The sequence below is a fragment of the Schistocerca americana genome, chromosome 4 (genome assembly GCF_021461395.2).
Source record: "Schistocerca americana isolate TAMUIC-IGC-003095 chromosome 4, iqSchAmer2.1, whole genome shotgun sequence".
Classification (NCBI taxonomy): Eukaryota; Metazoa; Arthropoda; class Insecta; order Orthoptera; family Acrididae; genus Schistocerca; species Schistocerca americana.
In genome coordinates, this window is record NC_060122.1 from 242,574,874 (window position 1) to 242,600,509 (window position 25,636).

Here is a 25,636-nt window from a genome sequence, read left to right on the forward strand (position 1 = left end):
CTAATCGATATATCCACTAGAAAATCCATCTTACCTCCATGAGAAAATCCATCTATAGAGCAAACTTGTCTATCAAATGCGCCCTTGTCTAGCCGCATATTTGTCAAACCAGCCAGTACACGTAGAAACAATTTTTCAGCTTAACCTCACTTTCAAGCAGACGCTGTTCGCGTTCGTGACAGTAGTGAGAATGGCCACAAGAAAAACGCATACAAAGCATTGACTTGGCACTGAGTTTAAAGGCAAAGAAGAATGGCTTGAAATGAGGGAGACATTTATGGTTCAAATGGCTCTAAGCACTATGGGACTTAACATCTGAGGTCATTAGTCCCCTAGACTTAGAACTGCTTAAACCTAACTAACCTAAGGACATCACACACATCCATGCCCGAGGCAGGATTCGAACCTGCGATCGCAGCAGCCGCGTGGTTACGGACGGAAGCGCCTAGAACCGCTCGGCCACCTCTAGATTAATCCATGAAAAATCTACTAAAGAATTATTGCTCTCAGAGCCCTATGATTACTTCTACCTTCTTCGAATGAAAGATGAAATATTTAAAACACATTTAAAATGTTGTTAAGACCCTAGTAAAAGAGCAAACTTGTCTGTCAAATTCGCTCTTATGTAGCCACGGATGTGATTAACAAGCTCTTGCAAGTAGCAATAAAGCTTCTCAGTTTTGAAGCAGGCGCTTTTCGTGTATGGTATGCTCTATTTTGACACTAGTGGGAACGGCTTCAAATGCACATAAAACATTTCCAACATTGATCCTGGCACAGTGTGTAAAGGAGAAGAAGAAAACTAGACACTGGTCCAGGGACAGCTTTAACATAAAAGAGAAATATACAGATGAAAACCTGTTAAAGGAAGTGTTTCACTGAGAACCTCATGAGCACATCAAATTTTTGCGGATGGACAGTGGAACTTCCATTCATTTAGTGGTGTTCGTGTATAAATAAAAGATAATTCTGATGTTTGTTCCCTGCATGTTAAATTATTAAATTGCAAGCTCGTTACACACGGAACGCATTAAACCGTATTTGCAACGGGGTATTTATCGCCGTTTCCTGTGGCTGCCATCAATAAAGTCGTAGTCTGGTTTCATCGTCCTAAGTACACGCAGGTTCTGATGGTCGAACGATAGTCTCCACAGCTTGTACCGACAAAGTGGTGACCACGACGTGATTTACCTGCGTAATATCATTTGGTTAACTAACGCTTACGGAAGAGATTTACAAAATGACTGACACGAATCCCGCCGTGTCACTATTGCCTGTAACATCACCACCTTCCTGACCACACAATCCAGTTTTGTGGTTTGCGCTGTGGAGGCCAGTTTCTTTCCGTTCTGGAATTTCGGCGAACGGTATTAAGTTTGCGCTGGTAGTATCTCAATTAGACCACCAGTACGCCGCGGAAGTTTATGATACAATTACTTCGCTACCAGAGCCGAATTGATCCGGCGAGTGTTGCATCAGTAGGGAACTACAGAAAATTCCTAACGCTTTTTCTAATGCATCTTTTCTCAAATGTCATTCCCATAAAAGGGATCATTAAACTAGGCATGGCATGTACTTAAACAACAAGGGAAAGCGATTATGTGTCGTCAAATTAGAGAACATATTAGTAACATCCCTAAAGGAAACAAGTCACAGACTGCCCTGGAAATGGGAATACAAGGACGTCCAGGTGCTGAAAATGTAAAGGAGAAAAATAACTTGTCAGTCGGAGTACAAATCCAAACGCAAGGTCCATCTAAAACACTCTCGTATGCTGAGCTTGCGATTTCACCTGCAAGATTAACGTCATTTGAAGAAGAAAAAGATGTAACATCTACAAGAAAAACGGAAATTCCACATGCAGCAAATGGGAAGAAATCTTCATCAAGCAATCCAAATAAAACGTTGTTGGGCAGAAAAAAATGCTGACCCTCCTTTACGTCACAACGATTTTTTATGTGTAGGCCTGAAGTAAAAGAAGGGACAACGGTAGGTAGTGACAAGTGTTTTCTCCCTCCTGTCTCAAGGTAGACTCCAGTGGATTCTCAGTCAGGACAGCACTAATAGAATAGAAAAGCAAGAGGAAGGATTCTCTTTCTTTCATCAAAAGCATAAGAGGCCTCTCAAGCAAAACAGACCACCGTCTTATTAACATTAATGAAAACGATTGTATAAATAATGCTCAGTTTTTTTGCTTAACTGAGCACCATGTAGGGTAAGTAAAGACAAAGGTGGAGTAGCAATTTATGTTAAGGATAGTGTAGTATACAAAGCTATAGATATTAAGAAATATTGTGTGGAACAATAATTTGAGGCATGTCCTAATGAATAATAACCAATTTCTACACAATAACAGTGCTAGCTGTCTACACGGCACCTTCAGGAGACATAAAAACTTTTCTGTTTATAATGGAACTCCTGCTGTCAGTGTTACATGCAAAGCAAAGGACATTGTAGTTTTAGGTGATTTCAGTATAAAGAATAAAAATAAAATTGGCTTTGAGATTGTGATGACCTTATATAATCTGATATCGGTAATAAACCTCCCAACAGGAATTAGATCTGAGTCCCGAGCTATGATAGATAACATTTTTTTTAGATGTAAGCAGACATCAGAATTATACTGTCAGACAGGTTATAAGTGGGCTGTCAGATAACGATGGACAAATTCTCACTCTTTATGATCTTAATCTGTTCAGAAAACAATTTCCTGAATGGAAGTTCGTAAGAGTAATGAACAAAAAGGCAAAAGAAACTTTCAACCATAGGTTGCAGCAAACGGAGTGGTCTTCAGTATGTAGTCTCGGTGATATGGATACTAAATGTAACTGTTTTATAAATGAATTCTGTGCTCTTTTTGAAGAAATATCTACAAAGAAATAGGTCAGAAACAATGCTTCCAATTCTGTAAGTAAGCCTTGGATTACAAAAGGTATAAAACAGTCATGTAACACCAAAAGATTACCTAAAGATGTAAAAAATGGGAACACTACAGATTATACTGTAAAATTTTAAAGAAACTAATGCAGAAACCAAAACCACTTTATTATGAGAAGAAAATAGATATTCTAATAATAAAAGAAAAAAACAATTTGGAGTATTGTAAAAAAAAAAATGAAACAGAAAGAGATACAACAAGCAAAGAAGATGTAAATAAAATCAGATAAGAAGGTACCCAAGTAGATAATCCCAAAAGTTTGGCTGAGATTTTTAATAAACACTTCCTATCAGTAACTCAACAGATTGTTGATGAAAGCGTAACTCTGTCAAGCTGTATATTCAAACACAATCCCGGAAATGCACCTTAATCCTGTTACTGAAGATGAAATTCAAATAATCATCATGTCTCTAAAAAGTAAAAACTCTGCAGGGGCTGATAATATTTCTAGTAATTTACTGAAATATTCTTCTTTGTGATTAATGGACATTGTCTGTCATATTTTCAATGCTTCACTTCACAAAGGTGTTGTTCACAGTAGATTTAAGTATGCCATTGTGAAGCTCCTGTACAAAAAGGGTGATAAAACTAAATTAAGTAACTATTGGCCTATCTCTTTGCTGACAGCTTTCTTTAAAATTCTAGATAAGCTAATAAATGTAAGAATTAATGATCATCTCATGAAGAATGGAGTTCTCAGCAAGAGCCAATTTGGCTTTCAAAAGGGTTGTTCAACAGAAGACGCAATGTATGCAGTAGCAAATGAAGTATTAGAAATCCTTAATGAGAAAATGCTAGCACTTGCTGTCTACTCGTAATTGTCTAAAGTGTCTGAATGTGTCAATCGCCAGATTTTCTTGCATAAAGCATAATTAATAGGAATAAGTGGTGTTGCAGGCAATTGGCTACAGTTTTATCTCCAAGACAGAAAACAAAAAGTTGCCTTGAATAGCTCAGGTGGAGTATGTGATGTTTCCTCACATTCTGAATGGAGTTCCATTACATGTGGAGTGTCGCAGGGCTCAATTCTTGGGCCACTATTATTCCTGATTTTTATAAATGATCTATCAACATGTACAAGCCTGCTGTGTAAATTTACATTATTTGCTGATGATACCAAAATTTTTATGAGCAGTAGAACATATAGTAATCTTGGGGAATCTATTACTTACATACTCTCAGATGTGGTTAATTGGTTCAAGGTGAATGGTCTCTCATTAAATTCCAGTAAGACCAGCTTTATTTAGTTCTGTACAAAAACAGAAAGAGAGAGAAGTGTGACATTTGGTAATCAGCCAATAGAAAGAATGGAAACAACAAAATTTCTTGGCGTATGCACTGACAAGAAAATGAACTGGTATTCGCATATTATAGATCTCTGTAAGAGGCTTAGCTCTGCTACGTATGCTTTAAGGGTTGTCACTACATGTGTTGAACCTGACATTGCAAAATAGGCATGCTATGTCTATTTTCACTCACTCATTGAATACAGCATTATTTTTTTGGGCAACCAGCCATTACCAAGGAAAGTGTTCACTGCTCAGAAGCAATCTTTAAGAGTTATATGTGGATTATGCCTAAGAGACTCATGTAGAAATAGCCTTCGAAAACTTAAAATACACACAACTATGTGCCAATATGTTTTTCTCTCATGTGTTTTGTCTGTAAAAATATAGAAATATTTCAACCAAATAGTAATTATCATGAGACTAACACATGAAGGAAGAATAACATACACAGCAAGCATAGAAATTTGAGCTTGGCGCAAAAGGGTGTCCACTACACTGGAACAAAATTCTTCAATGCTCTTCCTCCTGAAATAAAGACAGAGATTCACAACAAGAGTATGTTTAAGAAAGCATTAAAAATATTTCTGCTAGCAAAAGCTTTTTACACTCTAGATGAATTTTTAAATAAATAAATTGTAAAATTTTAATATTATATGATACAACTTGACATAATGCCACTAAGAATGTTATTTAATTTGAGCTCTGTATCCGTTTGTGCTCTGTATCTATTTTTCTGTAGTGCTCTAATAATTATAAGAAAATATGTATCGTCTTTTTTCTGTATTGCTGTTCAAAGTATTTACTATATAAATTTTTATATAATTATGTACTCAAATGTCTGGATATTCTATAAGATTATTATATTATATTTGTAAAAAACTGACTCGTTCCACGTCCTTGTGAACCCAACGGAGCTGGACCTATTGAACACCAAATCAAATCAAATCAATCAAATCAAATCAAATCGTCAGGTTGTCACCCAGGAAGATATTGGAGACAGAAAGCCTTCGCAGTACTTATGGCACCTCAGAAGCAAAGTAGACGTGGGCACCATTCCAGACAGCTTACTATGCACAATATAGAGCAGTTGTTTGTCATTGCCTGTCAAAGCAATTATAACTTCACAGTCTAAAACACCCGTGGATGTAGTAGTGGAGTTGATAGATAAAATCCAGGATGTGATGACACCGGCTCCTATCAGCGCAATCACTGCACGGTGTGCTAGCACAATGCTAACTGTTTTGTGTGCAGATTACGGCGCCTTGGTGGCCAAGATAGATCTATTGCCCCACGCGATCTGAGCAATGTCAGAAGCCGGGATCGATACCCTCGACGCTCGTGCAGCAGATAATCAACGATATCTTCCACAGCTGAGCCTGAGCTGCTACGTATCTGCTGGTATATCCGGAAATTAGTGGAGCAAGCACGCAGATTACCTCCCCCCCCCCCTCCCCCTCCCCCCCCCCCCCTGCCAGACTTGTATCTCCTCACCTGTTTGTTATCGTTGGTCTGGCTGAAAATATTTAATAGACACTGGATCCAATTTGTCCATTTGCATACAGACTATGTTGCAATGCAAGCAACCACCCACATTATTCTGTCTGAACGCTGCAAACAACTCATAGCAATGTATGGTAGTCTGCACTTGGAACTAACTGTACCTGGCCTAATGACAAGCCTCCGCATGGGATTTTACCATTGCAGACATCGCCGAACCTATCATCAGAGTGGACTTCCCCACTGATTACAGTCTACAGTAGAACATAAAGTACTCACACCTAGGTGACAACACCACAGGCTTAACAGTGTCCAGATTTCGGCGAGATGAAGCCATTCATACTTCCAAAATAATTCGGATGGAAGACTGCAACAAGGATGCAAAGCTGCTGCATCAGTCTTTGGGTCAACTACATAGACATAGACATGACCGACAGTCCTCCCCCCCTCCCCACGTCTTGCAAACCATGATATTTGCTCCAGATCGCCTTAAAGCGGTGAAAGCAGAGCTCGCGTAGGACTAGTGAAGGTGTAATGTACCTTTCCAATAGTCCCTGGTCCTCACCGCTACATTTGGTCCCAAAAAAGAGTAATGCATGGTGGCCTTGTGGTGATTATAGGGCCCTGAATGCCAGAACAGTACCTGTCAGATATCCAGTACCGTTGTTACGTGACTATCATTATGCATTGAGTGGCGCAGTTATCTTTTGCATCCTCGACTGCGCAGAAGTTTAGACATAGATCCCTGTGGCTGCCACGATACATTCCCAAGGCAGGGATCATTGTTCCTTTTGGACTATTTGAAGCAAATTTATGTCTTTTACTAATAACACCAAGGCAATGTCCTAAACATTGGTAAATGTGTTTTTGGCCAGCCCCAGGAGGATTCACTAGGGCGTAGGATAAAAGCAGCAGAATCTCTCCCACTGTCACAAAGGTAGAAGCCATCATATGGATTTCACACCCAAATACAACCAAGCAATAGTGCTGATTCCTTGGTATGGCAGGAACATGTTATTATCGCCGTCACTTGTCATAATCTGCTGAGTTACAGGAGCCGTCAGTTGCAGCGCTCACTGGCCCAAAGAACAAGGGTAACTCCCCTGTAACATGGACTGATAGCATGTGTGTGACATTTGAAGCAGCCAAATAGAGCATTGCAGACACCATACTACTGGCGCATCTTGAGCTTACTGCACATCTGGCACTATAGTTGATGCTAGCCAGATGGCGATCGGCACAGGGTTGCAACAATGGTTGGAGACACATCGCAACCACTTGTGTTTTTCTTGTGCAAGCTATCGTCCTCACAAAAGCTGTGAACTATCTACGATAGAGAATTTCTGGCCATTTATGAGTCCATCAAATGCTTCTGGCCTCACCTGGAAGCTACAGACTTTATCATCTACACCGACCACAAACCATTAACTTATGCCTTTCACCAGAACAATACGAATGTTCATCTAGGCAACAAAATCAGCTAATGTTCCTCTCACAATTCAGCATGGACATCTGGCTTATCTCCGGCACCAACATTGTGATGGCTGATTGTTTTCCTCAGGTTGGAAGCATGCTTTACTAGCACGATCGATTACGCGAAACTTGTCGCCGCTCAACAATCAGATCAAGAACTACAAGGTCTTTTATCAAAAGGAACATCAGCATTGAATCTCCAATTTATTCAAATTCCTCTGTCAGACACAAAGAATCGTCCTGGAGTCAAATGCTAACTAGTACCACTGGATTGCTACTGCTTATGTAAGGCCAGGATGTGCCTTTAGTTAAAACACATTAACCTGTTCTCTTACAGGACGTGAAAATGTACATGGAAGAGAGCTGTTAACGTCACAGTGTGGAATTTCAAGCTCCACTAGACTATGAAGTATGAAATGAAGAATCTTGAATGTCAGATTTGTACCTCGTAGTGACAAACTTAGTCCATGAGATGCAGCTTCAGTTTTCATCACAAGAAGAACATATGAGGCCCACAAGAAAGACAGGCTGTGGCATGTACATCACAGCATGTGATACTGCATCACAGCACATGACACTGCAGGTCTTATGAGTGCCAGCAGACATCTCCAGCTGAGAGTGAGTATCTATTTCAGACAAATTTAATAATTCTTGATGACATGTTGAAACGCATGCAGGTTCTCAATAACACATGACAAAATTAAGACTTTTAGTCGGTACCTTTTCAATTAAATATTGATTTCCCTGGCCCCTTCATAGAGCTGAGCATTTGGGAGATGTGCCAGACAAGCCAACTACTGTGTCATCACAATTTCGTTGCAGGGCCTATATATCTCTTTGGTGCCACAGAACATAGGAGTCACCATATTGTTTGGAAATAAACACCGATTTTAAAAAAAAATAAATTATAGACTACATGGTATTGATATAGTCTTTCAAAGCATAAGCACATTGAGGATCTCTCAGAAACACATCATTTTAGGTACGATTTGTTATAATAAAATGAAAGGAAACTGCATATTGGTAGTACTGTTGTCTGCTGTGGATTCTGTCTCCTCTGTGGGAACAATGGCATCTGTCATTATTCACCCACTCATATCACCCATCCTAGAATACTGCTCAAGTGTGTGTCACCCACACCTAATAGACTTACGAGGGGATACTGAACATACACAGAAAAGGGCAGCATGAATGGTCATGTCTGTTTGATCCATTGGCGAGTGTGAAAGATATTCTGAGGAAACTGAATTGCCAGACTCTTGAAGATAGATGTAAACAATCCTGAAAAAGTTTGCTTATAAAGTTTCAAGCAGTGACATTAAAGGATGACTGTAGGAATATACTGCTACCTCCTACTTATCACTCCCACAGGGATCGCAAGGACAAGGTTACATTAATTACAGCTCTCACAGAGGCGTTTAAATGATCATTCTTCCCACATTTCATACATAAATGGAATGGGGAAAAAACCCTAACGACTGGTAAAGTGGGGTGTATTTTCTGTTATACACTTCACAGTGGTTTTCAGAGTATAGGTATAGATGTAGATGTAATTAAAGGCTTCCCATATTTGAGGCTTTTAGCATTATAACTTATGTGCTTTGAAATTATACCATTTCAGTGCTACGGCATGATGATGATCTATCAAAACCATGTCATTGTTAGTACAATTTGTCATATTTAAATATAAAATGTATATATGTTTATATATTTCTATATTATTTATTTATATATTAAAATATAAAATAACATTTGTAGAGGCAACTGTTACAGTGCATATCACATAACTGAGGTACTGCAATCGTGTTGAAGCCGTAGCATAGTTAGTAGTATTTATTGCTTATTTATATATTTAAATATAAAGTAATAAATTTGTAGATACAGCTGTTACAATGCATATCACATAACTGAGGTGCTACAGTCTTGTTGAAGCAGTAGCATAGTTAGTAGCATCGTGAACTTGAAGAGCAAGGTAATAAGTTCACATCTAGCTATTTATGATTTTTTTACCTTTTGTTTTAAAACATTTTGCGTCTTTTTTTTATTAATATAAGTATTTTCTGCAGCAGATGATGTTATTTACTATAAGTTAGGTAGTTGCTGCAATTCTCTTTGCATAGGTCACGACTGGGATGTTTCCCCAGTGGTCAGAAATCTTGATGTGTCTGCTGGTATATATCAGAAAGTAAACAGAAGTTGCACACTGGAAGTGTTTGATAGACACACACAAGGATCTGATATCCTGAGGCATTGAGGTGTCTGATATTCTACCAGATATCAGTGTCATTCATGCACAATACTCCAATAACTTGAAATGTTATCTTTGTCAGGTGCTACCTGTGACTGTTCGTCGAATGTAACAAGTTCAGTATTTACACCCAAAGTCCTTCCCCTCCACGGTCAGTTCCAAGAGTTCTGTCTGAATTCTGCTCCTGTGAGGACCAGCCTTAGGCATTCCTTCTTCAGTCAAGGGCATGTGTCTGGGTACTGGTCCGGTCTTCATTCCAGTGTGCCTTGTGTTCTGTTTTGTGTTCATTCCCCATGTCCACACAATCAGTTCTCCTTTTTGTAGAGTTCTGCTGCTGCCTCCATTGTGTTTCCACTAGATCCAGTACACAATCCCAGACTTCAGAGTTGGTTCCCAGTGTCACGATTCATGGGGTTTTTTGTCACCTTTATGTGGTTTTATGTCATCTTTGTCTCTATAGACACTCTTATAATACAGTCCCAATGTCTGGGGGTCTGTGCCGGAACACTCATTTCATCATAGTACAAGGAGTGATGGGTTTCAGACAGTGCTCAGCAATGACAAATCTGGTAGCCTGCCTTAGTCAGACATGACACTAATATTTTTTTTCTTCATCTGATTCCATTGTCCCAGTTATTTGGTCACTGAATGGCATGCTTCTTTGGCAAGGTATGTTATAAATTCCTGCTTTTCCTAGTCCCAGCTCATCTTTCACATTCCCAGCAGCCCTCTCCCATATTTTGATAGGCGGACAAAACTCACTTCATGTTATGCTTCCTGAGAATCCTGCAGATTTTGGCAGAAACAGATTCTGCATAGGGCAGATATGCCACAATTTTTGTTTCATCTTGTTCTCAGGGGTGGCTTGTTATAAATGGCCATTAGTGCCCAGCCCCACCAAAAATTTTGTGATATATTTTTTTCAGTGTTGTAGCAAACAGCTCGAGTGTGACGTGATTATGGCGTAATATGATTGACAGAAATCCGACGTAAGGAGGCCCAGTTCTCTCTGTTGCAGACAACGCAGAGCATATCATACTGCATTCCCCATCTGATTCATCCAAAGCTGAGGGCGAGCAGATTGTGGCCCATAGTCCCCTACTTCATCCACACCAAGCCCCTCGCCAGAGCAGAGCTGTGGGCCAGCAAGTATGGGCCCCGGTGGCGGGGTCACTGCACATGTGCAGTACTCCTCTTCCTCTGCAATCCATCCATGGGATGTGGCCAGCAACAGACGGTTCTTACTCTCTCCACACCCCCAGTTACTTAAACTGCAATTGCAATGATGAGACCAAGCTGTACTTGTTCCCCAACTTCAGCCCTCACTCTAGTTCTACATTGGGACAGCTTTTGTGGGCACTGTGGATGAATCACTTCACCCATACCCCTGTTTCCCTGCAACCCAGCGAATCCCGCTATTCCTGCCACTTTCCCACTCTCTTCCCCTTGCCTACCTGTTCACAGGTCTTCACAATTTTTGGGGCCAGCCACCTTGAGGCCACAGTATCTAACTGTAGCTCCTGTCACCTGCCTTACTGAATTCTTCCTCGCTTCTACTGCCATTCATCAATGGGAAATGTTGAAATCAGCAAACAAGGCCACCTCCTGGTAGTGTCCCATATTTGGGAGCTGTGTGGTTGAAACACGAGTGTTCACACAGTGATTTTAAAATAAATAAACTAAATTGCTTAAAATGCCCTTTCATTTATTAAGTATGGAAAAGAAGCTGGAAATCAAGCACTTAGGCGCACAGCAACCAAAAGATTTCTTGATGTCTAAACTCTGAGGAAAGAAGAAGAGAACTTCCTGAAACAGATGGCTGTGTAAAAAGTCTTGGTTAACAGTGAGTGAAGAGAAACAAAAATTATTTTTCTGTTGCATGTTATTTGGTGATGAAGGCTTGTGGACAACAGTCAGCTGTAAGGATCTAAAGCCTGTAAGTGAATGAATTCAGAAACATGAAGAAAGTGGACTACATCAGAGAATGCTTACATGCACAAAATGTTTGGAAGAATTAACATTGTCACCCAGATTGATTCAGTGTACAAAATGTCAATTCAGAAACACATGAATTAGTTACTAAGAATAGACACATATTAAACAGAATACAAGAGTGCCTGATGTTTCATCAAACACATGAGTTAGCACTAAGGGCTCACAAAGAAAAACTGGAGTCACCAACCTGGAGCCACTTCTTAGATTTGTTAGTTCTTCTAGGAAACCTTGACAGCATGTTAGATGATCACTTAAGGGGAGTTGGAATGCCCTATCATGACAATGTTAAATTTAGTGACTTGACTTCCCTGTATTTCAGGAACCACTGTAGCCATTGACATGAAACTCTTACAGGACATTAAACTGAGTCTACTGAATTACAATAATTGCATTTCAGCCACCACTTTCGGAAATACAATTTTTAATAACATGGTTAAAATTTTGTGTACTTTTTTGTATGTTACCCTAAATAATTTTAATCTTTCAGTTCAGTAGGCTCAGGATATGTATCTTATTATTCCCTGAAAATTTTAATACTCTATTTAATAGTTGTACACAAACATAGGTTAGATGGCACCACAGTTGAGTAATCTGTGGCAGTGTCGTGGACTGAGTCGCACCTCTAATGGCAGACCAGGAATGAAATACTCTTCAATGCCACCAAACATTTGTAGTTATCAGATATGATTGGTTGGTAATAACACACACTAAGTATTGAATATGCATTTATTTATCACTGAGACAAAATGAACAAACGTGGCAGATGAACAAGTTGCGCACCGAGGAGGAACTAGAACAAAGCAGTCCAAAGAAATAAAAGTCAAAGATAGGGCACTCTGTGCCAGAGACGCTACAGAGCCCCCCCCCCCCCCCCCCCGTCCCTCTCCCTGTAACAAGCCACATGTCGTGGCTCGCGTTCCAGGGTGGGCCAAGCCATGCAAGGCAGTACAGATCCTGTGACGAAGTGCAGTTGGGGCCAGGAGGCAGGGTGCGCCCGTAGAAGTGTCGCAGAGGACAGGGATCATTGACCCGTGTAGTATGTAGGGCTGGACAGAGAGCGATGACTTGTTGTCTGATATTAGTCACTGTATATCATCATCTTCGGCCTGAAGTCTGGCGAGCTCCTCCAGATTCAGCGGTGCAGTCAGCACGCAGATGCTAGTCCGCCACAACGTTCTCCACATCACGGATATAGCACGCATCGGAAGAGTGCTGACAGATGTAGTCCATATTCTTAGCAGGATTACGAATAGCATGCATGAGCGGCTTGTGATCTGTATAGGTCATGAAACGTCGCCCCTAGAGGTCACTATGGAAATGTTTTTAATCAGCTCATACACTGCGAGGAGCTCACAGTCGAAAGCTGACCATTTACACTGGCTCTTAGTCTGTTTCTTGGAATAGAAGCAGAGGGGTTGGGTGGAGTCGGCAGTGTGCTGTTGTAAAACAGCACCTACATCTGAGTGACTGGCATCGGTAGTGATCGAGACATGGAAATCAGGATCAGGGTGGGCGAGTGTGACGGCCTTGGCGAGGGGAGTTTTAAGGTTACCAAATGCGTCGAGCATGGGTTTGGTCCATTCCAGCTTCTGTTTCCCAGTGGTGTTTCTGCCGGAGAGAGAGTCAGCGAGGGCCATTTGGATGGAGGTAGCCCGAGGGATATGGCGGCAATAAAAATTAGTCATACCAATAAAATGATGGAGCTGAGCATAATCCTCAGGGAGAGGGTGATCAAGTATGGTTTTGACACGAGAACTCGTAGGTCGGAGGCCATCGGCAGAGATGGTATGGCCTAGGAAGGTCACTGATGTGGAACGTAGTTGAGATTTATCATGGTTGATCACCATGCTGTTGGCAGCGAGGGCTGAACAAACTGCATCCAGATGGACTTGATGCTCCTTAGCGGAGGAGGAAAAATCAGTATATTATGTAAGTAAGTGTAAGCAAATGGCAGAGAGAGCAAAATGTTATCAATGAACCGCTACCACATCTCCACAGCATTTTTCAATCCATAAGGCATGTAACAGTATTCAAATAGGCTGAAGGGTGTGACGATGGCCATCTTAGGAATATCTGGTGGATACATAGGGATCTGATGGTATGCCTTGGAACAATCTAAAACTGAGAAAAAATTAAAACACATAGTAATTGCATGAAATCCTGTGTATGAGGAATGGGGTAGTTATCGATAATGGTACGAGTGTTAAGGGACCTGTAGTCCCCACACATGTGTAAGGTACTGTCTTTTTTAGGAACAAGGTGAATGCGTGAAGGCTAGTTGCTATTGGAGGGACGGAGGACACCCGAAGCCAACAGATCCTGAACAATCTCCTTGGCATGCAGAAGTTGGGAGCACTAAGGCACCTGGCCTTATAATGTACAGGTGGGCCCGTTGGTGGGGTGAAACGTATGACAAGTGCCATTACTGATGGCCAATACTCACGAAGGGGGTTGACAAGAGGGGCCAAGAAGGAATCCATGGGCAGCATCGGTTCACTGACCTTGATGAACCGGGGCGGCATAGGCAGGGCGTCAGGGATGGGAGGCGTGGTGCAGGAGCTGCGCAGTGTGAAGAATCATGAGGGGCGCATGCATGTGTGTCTTGGAGATTCATCTGCGGTGATGCAAAAACGACAGCACTCGGTGGAATGCTCGACGCGGGAACAGGTTGACAAGAAGATGTAGTAGAGCCCTGCATGTGACAACCCAGAGGAGGTAGAGGCTATGCGGGTGCATGAGGCGGCGTTTTGGGCGTGGAGTTCATCAATTTGTGAGCACACATCTGACAGGTCAGAGAGCCCAGTAGTAATGTGCTCAAGTAGGGATTCACATGTGGAAATCACAGCCAAGAAGGCAGAGGGCAAAGTCATGTTGAAATTGTGTGAGGTCAGAACAGTAGAACCAGATGTGTGGCAGAGCATGGCGGCTTGCAGGTCTGGTGAAAGGTCATAATGATGTAGAAAATCCAACCCGATCACAGGTTCATCCACATCGGCAATATGGTAGGTCGAAGGGAAGGCATGGACCGGTGATAGGCGAAGCAACATATTGATGGAATCATGGACTGCAATAGGAGAGTGACTGCTACCCCATTCATCGAAATGTTCGATTCACAGTTCTGGAACTTTGTCAGTGCATCAAACCATCCCAAAGGTAACACCATGGACGAAGGATAAACCACAATGTCTTTAACTGGAAGATTATCCTCTATGTTGTTAGGAGGCATTTACTGTCCATGTTGTGACTGTTGTTGTGCTGCCACATTGTCCATGTTGAGCCAGTTAAGGCTAGGTGGTCACCAGCATGGCAGGGCATAAATAATTGTTCACTTTTAACCAGACTCACGTTAGATACTCATGACCACTCATGGTCGCAAGCACAGTTAATAGGGCGCATGACACTTGCACCAAAAGACACTGGTAGATCCATTGTGGCGGAAACAATGTGGGCTGGCACACAAAACTCGTAAATGACGAAAACGAGCACAAAATAACTCGTGATGAGAAGACAATGGTGCCGGGGTCACCACTGTGGTTATCATGTATGGTTGGTTGGTAATAACACACACTAAGTATTGAATATACATTTATTAATCACTAAGACAAAACAAACAAACAAGTTGTGTGCTGAGAAGGAACTAAAACAAAGCAGTTCAAAGAAATAAGAGTCAGTGTCGAAGATAGGGTACTCTGTGCCAGAAACACCACACTTTTGCCAAAGCAACAAAGAGGCTTTTCCTGCTAATGAGAGGGAAATCTATTCCAGTCAGCTAACAATACAGTTAACTAAAGTGCCTTAAAGATCATATAAATCATTAAATTCTCATTTAACTTCAATGTAAAATGTGCTTTTGCAAATCCTTGTTACTTCTGAGAGTGAAATAAAATTATATCATTGTTGTTAATCAATATTAAGCATTCCTTCCATGCCCCAAACAGCTGAGACGAGTAATGTGTCCGGAATTTGGGTCTAGAAAATATGCCCACCATAACACTTTATTTGTTTAATTCAAAATTTTTAAATTAACAAATGCCTGCAAAATCCACACTCACTTAATATGTCTTATTTTTGGTTTTATAACATTTTAAATGCTTGATAAAAGTACGAGGTTTGAAAGCCAAAGTACGAGATTTTTAGTTGTTCATGTACGAGGAAAACAGTTCTATGGTTGGCAACCCTGCTGTCAACCCACATTAGGACACTATTCGAAGCCAAGCACATCTTGCACTGATGAACTACTGTGGTATGGATTTGACATGGAAGTAAAATGCATTTCTGAACACGTATTATAGAGATGTTCCTATTCAGGTGCAGTACTTGTTAGTAGCAAGGAATACATAACTACACTACAGCGTTACAATTAGTTTTGTCATGAAGTATGGTGCTCCAACTGGCAGGTCACTGCCATTGGCAGCAACGACAAAGAAGAGGACAGTCCACCCGAATTGGTCTGTAAGGAACCGACATGTGATGAAACCAAACTACGAGTCCATTGGACAACTATTCTTGTGCCAGCTACACGTGTGTATTGAAATACTGGATTTTCTCAACTTCGTATCATACATCTTAAAATAATGATTGATAATGTACCAAAGTGAATTATGCCATTTCCAAATATTTCATTTCAGTAAAGGGCACCATAGTTTAACCTAGTCACAGTTGGGGGCACCTCATTACACGTGTGTGCTGCACACATGGCCAGCACATCACTGAGAGCATGGCAGACTATAACCTTAAAAAGTAAGGGGTCCGGTTTAAGTTACATGAAGGGGTCCACATTAATTAACTAAAGTCTATATTTGGCAACAGAATAAATTTTTAATCAGATACCTAAAGGAAGGATTTAATCATAATCATTGATGTTAAACCTTACTATTCGAGAGTACATATATGTTGGAAGATTTACCTGCCAATATGTAGGAGAAATAACGAACAATGTAGGACAATGTAAACACTATTTTTGTAGATGAAACGTGTAATGGTGAACTTGTGTACTAAATGAAGCGGGCAACTTGTGCATCTCGCTACAGAGTGGTAGAAGCCTAAATTACAATTTACACTGGGTTCCACTACAGTTTAGGATAATGCCAAGCCAATAAACCAGGCTGTCTGCTGTAAGGGGGAGGGTGGTCAAATTTAGGGCACTTTCCTCTGTTTTTTGCCTGACACACATATTTATTATTCGTTTCCAATTTTCAGGCAGGAACCTAAGAGTGCGACTTAAATTGCTATGGATCAAACAAGTATAAATGACATTCATATTCTTTGTTGTCACAAATATTTTGGTGTTTTTCTGCAAATATTTTGCGATTGCTGAGGTCCACTCACTCAAGATATTTTATGCTGCTCTTTATCTTCAGTGTTATCACTGAAACTAATCATGCTGAACATGCTACAGGCTTCAAACAGGCAAAAATAAAGCGAGGATGCAAAGCTCGTGTAACTCAATTTAGAACATAAATGAGCATGCAGGTGACTGGCCTTCCAGTTCTGATTTTTCATTAGTTACATGGTTGCAGCTCAGAAGGCATGGTGAACATATTACTAGACGTTGTGTTACTTCTGTTCTTGTGTCCACACACTCGGACCAGTGTTGTTGCCAACAGTGTTGATTGACTATTTGGATTGTTGGGAACAATATTGGCCCCAATTTTAGTATGACTGTTTTGCTTGTGGGTATTTTGAGCAAGCATCAAATGGCATTGGGACCAATACTGATATGTCAACCAGACAACCACACATTGGTGCTAACATTTTTTATTTTGGTTGTGGTTTCAAAACCTGAGTTTGATTGGCTGTCCTTCTACTTCCAGGTTGTATATTTGAAATCACAATCTCAGGAACAGTGGAGTAACATGCAAGTTCATGAATTTTTGGAACTTTACCAGCAAGGAATACACTTGTGGAAACCTACTATGCAGAACCAAAAAATCACAGTGTCACTGTGAATGCATGGCAGCTGGCATCAAAGAGGTACACAATTATTGAATTCGTTTCAGAATCCTCCTTGCTTTATGCTCAGGTATAAATGCATGGACATATAAAAAAAAGAAGATTGAATGTTGGAGTATGTGTTTTTACATGAGTTCTGTAACTGTGCTGTCTTCTGTGTATGTTGATGTAATTGTTCACTTGTGCAATAAAGCTTGTTTCATCCAATTCCTTACCATATACCTGAAGCCAGATGGTATCACTACATATGCGACAAAGAACTGTACAAGCCTGCTGGACAAAATTTTTGTAAACAGTGACAGACTTGACAAAAAATGTGTAACACAAATCATACATGGTCTTTCTGACCATGATAGGCAGCTGTTGAAAATTTATGCTGTAAACCCCTGCTAACAGGAGTAGATTTATCAATAGTTCTTTTAGATTAATCGACATTGACAATCTGGAATCCTTCAGCAGGCATTTCCAGTAGTTAGAATGAGACACAGAATATCAGGCTAAAAATGTCAAATGATAAAATTAACCTATTCATGAATGAATTTCTTACCCTGTTTGAAAGTGTATTTGTATAAAGAATTCAAAAAGTACCTACCTGAATTAGTGCAGAAGACAACGGATCATTAAGGGTATAAAACATCCTGCAAAATAAAGAGAATGCTTTGTGCTTCACTCATAAATTCTGATGAACCTCAGGATAGGGAGCACTACAGATTATACTGCATAATCCTAAAGAATGCGAATAAGAAATCCAAGAGCATGTTTGTTAAATCTGTAACTGACAGTTCAAATAATAAAATAAAAACAATTTGGAAGTTGATAAAATGGAGGTAGGATGAGTTTCAGAGGACATAGATAGTATCGACATGTGTTTTAATGAAGGGATGGTAGATGAAGGTGACATAGTTGAAAATATCTTCAACATCAATTTCTTGACAGTAGCTGATCAGATTGGTTGTAGAGGATCTATGGCTGAAGCCCTAAGTCTTCTACAGAAATCAGTGCAGAACAAAAGTGCCCAGATGTACAACAGCCGAGATAGAGAATGTAATAAGTGAAATGAAAAAAAAAAAGTCCTCTGGTAAGTACTGTAGCACACCAACCATATTCAATCAGAAATGTGCAAAGCAGGAAGCAGATTACTGCTGATCTAGCCACAGGAAGCTTGGATGTTATGCTTTACAAAACACAATACAGCCATTGCGTGCTGTGAGGGAAACCAGCCAGGTGAGGTGCAGAATCAGTTGACACAGCACCACCTAAGTGTAGAAAGTGCAAGCCTTTCCGCACCAGCAACCACAGAAGTGTTTTGTATACATGCCACAAGGCATAGCAAAGCTCAAGTAAGTGCAGCCTGTGAGCTTATAAATACCTAGCCACTTTTTTTACTGAAATATTCTTATGTTAGTATTGCAGCTGTACCAAAATGGGGCTGTGACACTTGGAGTGCCACCTGGAATCCTGTCCAGGGTCTGTAGTTTGATCTTGCATCAGGGCAGCCTGCCCTAGGACATGAGCCACAGAGTCGACAGGGCCATGGGACATAGTGCACCAGCCACAGCACTCCTTCAGTGGGTAACAACTGCAGCAGCATTGGAGACATCAGCATGCCTCAGCCACCAATCCTTAGCCGCTGATCCCAAAGGATGTCGCCGAAGGAAGCAATAGTGCCACACTCTGTCAGCATTGTGGGACATCATGCATATACATGAGGGAAGCAACTGGATGCCTTAACCACACTACCAGTTTTGAAATATATCCTGGCTGAGAGCCACGATAAAGGAATCTGAAAGCACAAAACAAATCTGCTGACTCCATTCCCATTTCATTGGTTTCAGGACACTGACATTGCCTTTGTAGAGAAATATCTGAACCTACAGCCTATGGTATGGTGAGTCCAAAAAATTTAATTCTTGTTGAACGTTTAGTCATGGGAAAGAGGCTTGACTGCTGTGTTTTTTGTATAATATTTTTTGTTACAAGTACAAACTCAGTAGATCTGTTGCACTTCAGAGGCAGTGGGATTCCCAATTGACAAGTACCTGTTAGATGTACACAGTGCAACACAGAACATCATTCAGCACCGCAAAGAGAATCAGTAACAGTAGTATGTTTCGCATGTAAATGCTATGGGCATATGGCTAGGCAGTGCTGAGAATTGAAATGGTTGATGATTAGATGTAAGAACCAGGTTAATATATTTTATTTCGTCCATCTTGTGAGTATTGGTGTTCAAAACAAATGTCAGGAAGAACAAGGCTTCTGCACAATCAGAGGTGTGTCAGAACTGGAGGCAGTTTGCATATCATCAGAGATATTAGCACCATTGACACCAATTAATACAGAATTACGTGGAGGTACAGATTTGTCAGCTAGTTGCTCCTTTCTCTGGGAAATCAACTGAGGACTTTCAAGCATTTGTGAAGATCCTATGAACTTGGCAGAGATGGAAGGAAGGTTTGACATGGAACTTTTAAGGGTAGCAAAATTGAGATCAGCAGGAGAAGGAACCTATAGGGGGTATACGGAGGATCTCAAGGGAATCAGAACATTTGAAGAATTTATGAAGAGATTAGTCTATAGCTATATGAAGCAGAGTAGTGCCAAACTTTTTAGAGACTAGTTGAGCATATTAAGGAAGAAATGTGGAGTCAGTGGAAGAAACTGCAGACATGCTTCAGAGATGTCAAGATGAGTACGGACAGGGGACCTGGCTGTTTTGCACACAACCGTGAGAATGGCAATGGAATGTGAAGAAACTGACATGTGAACCAGAGTGAAGGTTAGACGAATAGTGTTCTCAACCAAGATATGGTGTTACATGTGTTGGCAGATTGGGCATGTAAGGAGGCAATGTCACCAATCTTGGGACAATGGGAGTAGATGCAGAGGTCACAGTAATTTCAGTGGTAGAGGACTAGGGAAGAACCAGAGATTGAACCCCAAACAGAACCCAAGGCCCACCTATGGTCATTCCTAGTAAGCTTAGATGCTACAGAGTTATATGCAGAGGTGGATTGGGTTGTGAGAAAAATAGTATGAAAGAGAAATTGGAGGATATTGTTGGACACAGGGGCACATGTGTTGGTTGCCAGAGGTGATATGGTGGAACATAAGCAACAAAACCCACCATGGTACAGGTTACATGGAGTGGGGGATAAAGATGTCATGCTGTTGGAATATCGACCAAAAACAATGCTTGGTGTATCTTGACAAGTTAATTGTCTATGCAAGTGGTATGGAACTGCACATACAGTGCTGAAGGGAAGCAAACCTGAGACTGAGGATAGTGAATTTAATGTTGAGTATGGAGAACTGTAATTTTGAATCAGAAGAGGTGGCATTCCTTCCTCACATAATAACTGAGGATGGGTTTAGGGCAGACCCCAAGATTGACTAAAGGTTTACGTGAATTTTCTGTGCCTGAGTGAGTGAAGGAACTAAAACCATTCCTTGGAGTTGCTGCAAACTATTACCAAAGAGTCACAAAGGGATTTGCATACATTGCCAGATTATTCACGCAGGTACTGAAGAAAGGTTCCAAATTTGGTTGATCAGAGGACTGTTAACATATACTTGAGAGACTGAAAGAAGCTTTAACATCAAATCCAATATTACTGTCTCCAGATTTCAGTAAAGACTGAAAGAAGCTTTAACATGAAATCCAATTCAGATTTCAGTAAGGACTTTGTTCTGGCATGTGAAGCATCCAACCATGCACTTGGCTGTGTACTGTCTCAAGAAGTAGAGTTCATAGAGCACTCAGTATCCTGTGCATCAAGACAACTGAATTCAGCAGAGAGGAATTACTCCATGACAAAAAATAAGATGCTGAGTCTTACCTACGGAATCACGCTCTTCAAGTGTAATCTCCATGGGAAAATGGTTTGAGTTATAGCAGATCATGCAGCATTGAAATCATTGCTGGAATTGAAGAACCCATCTAATAAGTTAACACAATGGGTGAAAAGACTGACTGAGTTTGACTTTGGGGTTATACATAAGCCTGGAAAGAAACATGGGAACGCTGATGGCCTAAGTAGGAAAGTAGCAGTATTGAAAATAAATGGTAATGAGCTTAAGGAATGTCAGACAGTGCAGAAGATGGAGAAGTGGAAACGGTAGTAGACAATCACAGTTTTGTAACCAGGATGGGTTTCTGTGCAGAGAAACAAAGTTGGGACCAAGAGTCGTAGTACAAGCGAAGCTAAGGAATAGAATGTTAAAAGAGACACATGATCACATGTTAGCTGTTCATGGAAGATGCATGTCTGCAAACAGGAGACTAACAGAGAGGTACTGGTGGAAGGATAGAGAAATGGACATGAACCATTAAGTTCGGAACTGTATACAGCATACACAGAGAGCAGATTTGTGTCCCACGGGAGTACAACTGCAGAGATTACCTGAAGCATTAGCACAATGTGAATTTCTCAGGATTGATGTTTCATGTCTTTTCATCAAAACACTTGCAAGGAATTAATGTGTACTTATGATTATATATAATTTTTCAAGATACATGGTAGTGGTCAAATACCAAACTGACAGGCAGCAATAATGGCACCGGCATATGGATCAATTGCATACTGAAATTAGAGTACCTGAAACAATAATTACGGACCATGGAACCAATTCTACGTTGGATTTATTCAAGGTATTGTGTAAGCTGTTGTGTGTGAAGAAATTGAGGATGAGTCCTCCACATACTTAAGCTAATGGGAGAAGTGGAAGGGTGCATAAAACTATAGAGAAGATGCAAGGACTCTTTGTAGATGCATAGCATACCAACTGGGATGTCTATGGAAGGTATGTGGTCTCCGTATACTACTCAAAACATCACACAAATACAGGATTGCGCCATATGAGGTGGTATATGGTCATAGAATGCCATCACTATTTGACATTCTGAGAACCAAGAAGAGGAAGACGAAAGAATTGTTAAGGAGTTAGCAGGAGTGATACGAGAAGTTTGGAACAGAATGTCCAGGGCAAATACACGGGCACTGGAAAAGCAAGAGGAAGCAATAAACCCTACAGCAATACAAGGTTGGCCAATAGGTGATGCTATTGACTTCATACACTAGGATGAGGAAGATAGAGATATTTTTTACAAAGTATCAAGGGTCATATCAAATTGTGGAAACTGTGTCGCCAGGGAAGTCAAGATTCAGTTGCCAACAAGAATAACAATGGTGCATGTGGGACATTTGAAACCTTTTTGAGGGAGTCCAGTGATTATGGCAGGAATTGGAGGGTCGATCTGTAAAGGGAAACTGGAAAGGAAAGTGCAGCAGAGCAAACAAGAGGTTTTAGGTGAGGCAGCAATAGGAACTCCATATGGGTTAAGACCTAGGAGGTAAGAATAAATTAATATTATTTGTACGTGAGATATAGATGCAGCATAATGTTTAGAATGAGCAAAATGAGCTGTTGCAGGGCAAAAGAGTGGACTATAAGGGGAGAAAAGGGTAACAGGTAACCTGTTCTCAGGTGAGATATGCCAGGAGACAAATCGATGTGTGTCATAACCAGAATACTGGTTGTCATCAGGGTGGAAGTATTGTGGAACCAGCAACTGGAGGGAACGCTGATGTTTGTGAAGCAAGAAGATGTGGTTATCTACAGTCATTGCTGTGTAATACAGGTGGTATTTAATGCATGGGAGATATGGAATGAGGTGAAATCGCTAGAAGAGGACTTTGATCATTTTCGACAGAGAACTGAGAATGTTTAAAGGAATTGGTAGGGTATTTAGGAGAATACACAGGGCTTACAGGAATCTGAGGGATGAGATGACACAGAATCTGGGGATTACACCACATCTGAGAAGGAGTGGTTGGATTGAGGCGGGAGCCGACATTTGAAATCCGTGTTTGGGACAACTGATGAAGAGGACATTAGGAGAGTGAATGACACAGGGGAAATACTAAAATAATGAGTGAAAGGAAATAAGACAGCAAGTGAGTGGCACACCATGCAGATTTTGAGTTTGAAGAAAGATGTGTTGAACAATACTTACTTACTATGCCAGCTGACTGGGGAAGTGATGTGCTACGCCAAAACTGTGAAGGATCAGTAAACTAGAACATTAAGAGGTTGAAAACTGAAGTAGAAATATTGGACAAGGAAGTAATGGTAAAAAAATGGTTATAGTCCTTGGAGGACAGTATATGGGAAGCATGAGGATAGGTAGCAGAGTTATGGGAAGCTATGCAGCAGACTGTGTGAGGCCAGCTAGGAGTGCACTTGTGTCACAGGAACAGTACCTGGAGGGGCTAAGGAAAGTGCAAAAAGGGCTACCACCAGAACTAGGATTGGTCTTGGAATCTAATTTTATTTCAATCTAGCCACAGTAGAAGCAAGGACTGATGCAGCAAAGGTGTACATTTCAGTTTTTCTTTCCAACTACAGGGAAGTAGGCATGGTAGCAATGTTGCGTAGTCCACATGTATCCTGTTAAGCGGGGACACACTGAAGAAGTTTCTCAGATAAAGGTACAATGGTTATTACTGGTTGCAGAAGACAAGAATAAACACCCAAAAATGGAAGAAGTGGAGTTGCAGAAGTGTTACGGGCGTGTGATTATAGTTTGTCCAAACAGAGTAGTAAGAGAGAGTCAGAATTCCTGTGCAGTGAAGTTACTAATGGGTAAGAAAGTAGAAGTAATACAAGAAGGAGGTGATTAGGCATGAGTTGAGCTTTCAGTTGGTTGAGGAACATTGGTTGTACTCTACCATGATCAAAGTAGTAGTATTAGCCAGTTGTTTTGAGCAGGGGAAACTCATGACAGTCAAAAGGTTAGAGTTAGATGGGAGTGGACTATCATTAAATGGGACATCAAGTGAAATAATGGGACCTACTTTCCATCTGCGTACCGCAATTTTGGGCGTAATCCACCTAAGCATTTCATAGCCTCAGATAAATTGGCCAAGAAACCCATGCAAGTGCTGCCAGCTGCAAATTTGTCTATTTTAAACCAGTCTTTGGGACCAGTCCTAATGCAGTTCATAGGCAAACTCATTAGTAAACATGAGGGGCAAATCTCCATGAAGGCATTGATGTAGCATGTGAGGGTGAGTCAGTACCAAAGGGGAACAACGCTGACCATTGTCATACCAACTACCACAGTAACACTTGCTCTTCTAAGCATAGTCCTTGTTTACATGTGTAGAAAATGGAACACAAGGCAAAGTCCAAACCCAGCCAATTTTCAAATTCCAGTGGACTATATTCTCAGAGCCTAGCAGGCAGCAGAGGAAGAGTAAACTGAATTGAGCAAAAAACTAAGAGACCTAGGATAACTAGTGTCTTAGGGAACTTATTGGTAAAAGTTATCCTTGAAGAGTAGACCAAGGCCAATTGGGCCATCTGCTAGGATCTGTCATTCTGGTGTAAGGATAGTCTAGCTAAGGTGACCTGATGGCCTGGGTCTTGTTAAGATGGAGGGCAATGTAGTGCACCTACCATATTTGGTCAGAACCACACAAAGAAGGAAAGAGATTACAACTGAGCCAGCTGCAGGCGATCACAGATGTTATGCCTTGCAAAATACAACACAGCTGTCACATGTCACGAGGCAAGCCAGCCAGGCAAGGTGTGGAAATAACTGAGATAGCAGCATCTAAGTAGGAGAAGACAGAAGCCTTTCCACACCACCAACTGTGGGTGTGTTTAGTATACATACTTCCAGGTACAGCAAAGCCCAAGCAATCGCAGCATGTGAGCATATAAATAACTAGCTACTTTTATTCTGAAGTATTCTTGTGTTAATATCACAGCACTATCATCATGGGGCTAGAACACCTAGGGCAACATCTAGAATGCAGTACAGGGTCTGCAGTTTGATCATGCATCAGGGCAACCTCCACCAACGAGATAGGAGTCACAGAGCCACAGCCATTACAACCCCCCCTCCCCCCTCCCCCCCAGCTCCCCAGCTGAGCCCTGGGACACAGCACTCTCGGCACAGGACTCCTACAGTGAGTTATGGCTGCTGCAGCACTGGAGACATCAGTCATGCCTCATCCACCATTGCCTTAGCCACTGAGCCCAGGTAATGTCACTGACGGAAGGAATGGTGTTAAGCCATTGCTCAGCCATAATATGCTCTGTCAGCATTCCAGGGCATCATGCACACACATAAGAGAGGCAACTGGATGTCTCAGCAACACTGCTGCTGTTTGAAATGATCTGAGCAGAGAGCCACAATAAAGGAATTTGAAACCACAAAACAAATCTACTGACTTC

At 41.1% G+C, this 25,636-nt stretch overlaps 1 protein-coding gene across 4 annotated transcripts in view; it reads right to left on the reverse strand.

The window, feature by feature from the left end:
• The window catches only part of LOC124612907 (MKRN2 opposite strand protein), a 155,213-nt gene that overhangs the window by 96,524 nt on the left and 33,053 nt on the right, over nucleotides 1-25,636 (reverse strand). The window contains exon 1 of one of the 4 annotated variants that reach the window (XM_047141389.1): nucleotides 35-204. The exons of 2 other annotated variants lie outside the window; for them this stretch is intronic. The gene's annotated coding sequence lies outside the window, so the exon portion shown is untranslated. Of the gene's footprint in view, nucleotides 1-34; nucleotides 205-25,636 lie in introns of those variants that run through there. One more of the 4 variants, XM_047141386.1, reaches the window with a different exon arrangement.